This window comes from Quercus robur, chromosome 8, assembly GCF_932294415.1.
Source record: "Quercus robur chromosome 8, dhQueRobu3.1, whole genome shotgun sequence".
Classification (NCBI taxonomy): domain Eukaryota; kingdom Viridiplantae; phylum Streptophyta; class Magnoliopsida; order Fagales; family Fagaceae; genus Quercus; species Quercus robur.
Window position 1 is genome coordinate 16,955,517 of NC_065541.1, and position 6,000 is coordinate 16,961,516.

Here is a 6,000-nt window from a genome sequence, read left to right on the forward strand (position 1 = left end):
TTTTATGTGAAATACTTAAAAAATTATCTCCATAAACTAGCTACTATCTCTAGCCATTAGACAAGCTATTTGTTCAAAGTCTATACGATGAAAGAGATATATACCTGAAAAATTACACTTGCACTTGCAAGATACACTAAGGCCTCCTTGCTCATTTGAAAGGGGCGTTGAGTTAGTCATCCAATCTGGTGGTTCATTAGGTAGAGAAAACATTGTAGTGTAGCATGTAATGGATGTGGTTATATGTTAATAAGTAGTGCAGCATGTAATGGAATCTAATTGTCAAATGTTTAGAGAAACTAATTTATGCAGTAACATACCTTATACCAATCATCATCACAATATAAAATGCTTAAAAGTATTGAAAAAAAAATTAAAATAATCAAATAACAGTAACTCAATAATATTCATTCACAATTTCTAAACATAAGAAACACTCCCAATATCAAATTATATCACCTTATAACACCATTCAAGGCACCCACTTGCTCCAACTCAACAACCCACTACAATACCAATTATTAACATTAATTATACTATAGAATTTTACAAGAAATTAATAAAAAATTACTTACTATGCTCAAGCTAGCACACACCTCTACCAAAGAAAAGAAATCCAAAGTGAACACAAACAAATAATGCTTAACCTGCAAACAGAAGAAAAGAAAAATCTACAAGTTAGAAAGCAACTATGATCAATTTGTCCTTAGAAGCTCTAGATTCATCATAGTCATTTCTCAATAATATGGGAGGTACACTCATTAATTATTACAATAATAAAGATCAAATTATATTTCTCAACAATACAAGAGGTATATTATTACAATAATAAAGATCTAATTAAATAACTAAGGAAATGAAAAATTATGCACAGAAAACAAAAAACAAAAAATAGCCATTTTTGGCATTTTCACAAACATGTATATGCATACTCTTTTAAAAAAAAACTAAACAATCTCGTAAGTACTCTTATCCAATCTCATAAAATGAAATGCATATGACTCAAAACCAAACAAACCCATTAACCTCCATGGAATATCACAACAAATCTAGGGCCTAATTTAATAAAATAATAAAAACAGCAATTAGCAATGACAACCTAAATTCAAAAAATCCATCAAAGCCTACACTATGCCAACGATATTTAATAAACTCAATGCTCATATTTGAGCATTAGCATTGGGAAATTCCAATTCTACTCTATTTTACCATTCCAAAAAGCCACTTTATTATTATACCATACTATTTTACAATACCTCCAGCATCCCAAAACTCTATTTTTATTAAAATATTATTTTTTTAATCTTTCTTTATTATTTCTTTCCAACCGTTTTTCAGTCACATTTTCCTGGCCTTCCAACAGTATTTTTTTCCTCTCTTTCTCCCTCAACCTCTAGTACCGGTTCAACACACAGAGCCCCACACACACACAGAGACCCATGATACACTGATCAACCTATCCAAACCCATCACCACACACACAAACACAAACCATCAAACCATCAACAAAGCCACACACACACAAACACAAACCATCAACAGAGCCACATACACACACACAAACCATCAAACCAGTTGGAGCCAACAACGGCCACCACACCTGTAACACCCCGACCCAATTTTTATAATTAAACTATGTGTTTAAGTGGTTAAGTATTATTAATATTTTAAGCCACTTACTTACAAAAATTAATATAAAAGTATTTAAGAAACATATTATTTTATAATGTCATTGAATAAGAAATTGTAAAGATTATAAATAATTGAAATGACTATTTGTATTATAAATATATATTTAGCATATACAAAACTATATTAGGTAGTTAAGTTATGAGATGTATATATATATATATATATATATATATATATATATATATATAGTTGTTGGTATTTTAACTAAGCATGATGCATGAGATAGTATAGTAGAATTCCACCCACATGCAATCAATTGAAATCCAACACATGTAAAGTCAAAGAACCATGCATGATGACAAACCCCAGAGACCAAGACTTGGCCATGCAATCACCAAGCTCCACCTCACCTCTTCCTTGACTTTCTCAAACAAATAGAACATCCAAGAAGCTCCTTACTTCTCCATTTCCTACGGGTAAACACCAAGTCTGAAATTTCAGCTTACTTTACTCTCTTTTTCTCTTAAGGAAAGTGCTAGGAAGCTCCCTTGAGTCTTCCTCTCAAGTCCACCGGTTCACACACCAAAAGAAAGACAAAAACCCACCCAAAAGTGTTCCCCTTATCCCATTTTCTTGGCTGCCCCAGACAGAAAGTCCAGCAGCAAGAAGGAAGCTCTTTTCAATTCTCTCAAGCTCTCTACCTCTCATACCTTCTGGTCCAGCCACTAGGAAAGGAAAATCCTTTCATGTAAGTCCATATATATATATATATATATGCTATTTTAAGAAGCTTTGAGCTGTGTTGATGGTTTGTGGAAGGTAGATTAGGGTTTTTACTAATTAATGATTTTATATGATTAAGGAAGTAAGAAAAATTTAGGATGAGTATTTTTGATGCTGCTGCTGGGATTTTTGTTGTGTGTATTTTTGCTTTAAATGGGTAATTGACTATGTATAAGTGTTTTATAACATGTCTTATGAGTGTATAAAAATCCCCATATGAAAATACCATTGTTTGGTAATTGTTTATGAATTTATGATAAAACGTTGCAAAGCTGTCACTATGACAGATTCTGTGTTTATGCATGATAAATTATGTATTAAATTGCATATAGTAAATTTGGATGCTAGGGATAATTCCTACGAAACCTAAGACACTTGTGGCTGTTATAGAAGTGGTCTCACAGAATTTGGATAAACATAAAAATAATGGTTTAATTTATAAGTTGCATAAATTTCAGACAGGACAGATTTGAGTATGCTGTCTTACGTGATTTTTAGTAAATCATGGGTTTATTCTTTGAATCCGAAATTTTTATGGTATATACTGGACATACAGGGGAGTGATTCTGTAAAATTTCATGACAATTGGATGTGTTTGGACAGCCCGTTTGTATTTTACAAATGGGGCATATGCTGCTGGAATAGAACAGTAAACAGTAAGGGACATACCTAACTTTGAGGATTTAATTCTCGAGTTAGGATGTATATTTTGAGCTATAATTTAATATGCTCATCCTTTGGTACGTTAGAATCATACATAAATTTTATGAATTGGTTTCTCTATGGTGTAGTATATCATGTTATTTGATGGATGCATTTTGTGTTTGTGGGAACCTCTTTGAGGTGGGATTAGGATTTCCTTAATTCTAAGAAATAGGCTTTGAGTTGATTGTGTGAGTCTATGATAAGGAAATTATGGATAGTAATAAGCTTCGATTTATGGTTTAGGTGTTACCAGTATCTAAGTCTAAGCTCCTTCAACTTTAGGCTCTCAGTTCCTCTGCTTTCAGGTAAGGGATAAATTATATGAGCACTTGGTAAGTCATGAGGTTATTTTAAAGTATATTATGCATTAAAATGTTTTTGATTAGAGATATGGCATGTAATCATTATTCTGACAAAAATATGTTCGTGAGCCTTCGAAAAACTTATGTATATGATTTAAGCATATTGATACTATTATTGATTCCACGAACATGATGTTTAATGAAAAGAATGGAAACACTATTATTATGAAATGTTATGCAAAATAAGAAATTTCAGTATGATGTAAAGTATGAAATGTTTTCGGGTTATGTCCTCTAGTAATCTGAACTCAGCCAGTAGGGGTTAATTATTGGCTTTCCATGGGAAAATGTTATATGTTTGGCCATTTAAAGTAGAGGAAATGGGGTTGCCCGTAACTCTAGGCCATTTAAAGTAGAGGAAATGGGGTTGCCCGTAACTCTAATCTGAATAAGGCCTTCTCCCCAATGTGTACGGACGGCGGGGAGGAACAAAACCTGGAGGGGATGTGCCATCAAGCCTCCCAAAGGGGACAATATCATACACATGGGGGCACCCAAATGTGATGAGGCCTTCTCTGTACAGCTTATCAAATATGGACTAACCAATATGATATGAACAGCTATGTTATGTTATTAATCATGAGAGAATTATTTTGTTTAAATGCATTATGAAAAGTTAAAAGCTCTCATGAAAATAAGAAGTTTCTGATGAAAAGAAAGTTGTTCATTAAAGATAAAAGTTTATGAAGTTCTGTTATGCTATAAAGGTAAAGTTTCTGATGAAAGTACAAGTTATGTTTAAAAGTTATCAGATACCTGTTCTTTATGTAATGTTAAGTTTTATGACTATGAAAGTTGTAATAAATTTTGGAAAGAGGTTTATCAAGAAAAGTTTTCTTATTAGTCAAGATGTTTCTAGTTTAATACAAAGTTGCCGAACATCTGATTTAAGTTAAAATAATTATTTTGTAATGAGAATATATATATGGCAACTTTGTAGGAAGTGAAAGAATTTTAATCCGAAAGGTTTTGGTAATATTATTCTGATAAGAAAAGGGAGAACAATTATTTTCCCATGAAAAGCGTATAAGTTATTATTCTGAATAGTATAAAATACTATGCATGAAAAGATGTTCTCCTATTCGAATATTCATAGAATGAAATAATTTGATTTACATGCATCCTTATTGAATTCTCATATATCTTACCTTTACTGAGCTGTGTAGCTCACCCCTTCCACTTTTTCAGTTAGCAAGTTTTATTTTGGAACAGATGGAGCCTTAGTCGAGTTTGGAAGAAGCTGGTGTTAGTTTTATATGTATAGATCCTAAATTAGCATTCTGACGTTTAGCTTTATAGTTATTGTGTATTTTAGGATCAAATGAAAGTTGTGTATACCTTAAAGTATCAAGCGATGTATTATGTAAAAGTGTGGAAATTAAATGATTGGTGGATTATGTTATTCTTTGGAGTACAATGTAGATGCTCTAAATGTCAAGTCAAAGGTTATATAATTTAAGTAAAGAAACAAGGATTGAAAAGAAAAAGAAAGCTTTTGGTAAAAGTTTTGTAAAAGTTAAGTGGTTCTTGCTAATATCAGGTTTAGGCTTGATATTAGCATGCCGGTCATGGTCACAAATCCCGAGTATCGGGTTTGGGGCGTGACAACACCCACCACCCAAGCCACCAATCAGTAAACCCAAGCCACCGATCAGAAACCCACGCCGTCGATTTGAAACCCAGGCCACCGATCAAAAAAGTCATCACCGGAGCAAACCCATTCAAAAAAAATCATCACCGGAGCCACCGGAGCAAACCCATTAAAAAAAAAATCATCACCTCTGCAAACATCAACAACAATTCTTTGATCAAAACCCAAACACAAACACAAGCTAAATCCCTCTTTTTCTTGCAGAGAGAGAAAAGAAACACAAACACAAAAACTCTAATACATTGATCAAAACCCACCTTACAGTCAGCACCAACACCAACAGAGCTGAATCCCCCAACACCGATGGAGTTTCGTTTTTGCAAAATCTTAACCCAAACCCAAAAACCCTTGAGAATGGGTGAGGGTGAGGGTGAGGGTGAATCAGTTAGGGTGAATGGGTGAGGGCAAATCGATGAATGGGTGAAGGTGAAGCTTCAACGATGGAGATGGGTGAGGGTGAATCGGGTGACAAATTTCGGAGATGGAGATGGATGAGAAATTTCAAAGATGGCGATGAAGTTTCAGAGATGAGAGAGCAGATGGAGAAACAGAGAAGGAAGAGAGAGAAGAGACCGCGCAGAATGTGTTGATGAGAGAGAAGTTTCGGGGGAAAACATCATAAAAAAAATATATATATATATATATTTACAATACATGCTACAGTGCAATTCTATGTTTAGAATTGCACTGTAGCAATATTGCAAAAAAAAATTGCAATACTGCTGTTTACAATTCTCTAATGCAAGAGTTTTTGGGGCTGCAAATGCCAAATGACCCTTACATTTGGCATTAGCATTCCCCAATGCTAATGCTCTTTTAAGTTTAACAAATGCTATATATACTTAAAAGAACATGCCTACGATGACC

General features: G+C 33.5%; 1 long non-coding RNA gene across 1 annotated transcript; it reads left to right on the top strand.

Annotated features, from left to right (window-relative positions):
- Positions 1-2,058: 2,058 nt before the first annotated feature.
- LOC126694836 (uncharacterized) lies at positions 2,059-4,884 on the top strand. Its single transcript, XR_007645900.1, has 3 exons — positions 2,059-2,380; positions 3,364-3,425; positions 4,671-4,884. It is a non-coding gene; the product is annotated as an uncharacterized LOC126694836 (long non-coding RNA).
- The last annotated feature ends 1,116 nt before the right edge of the window (positions 4,885-6,000 follow it).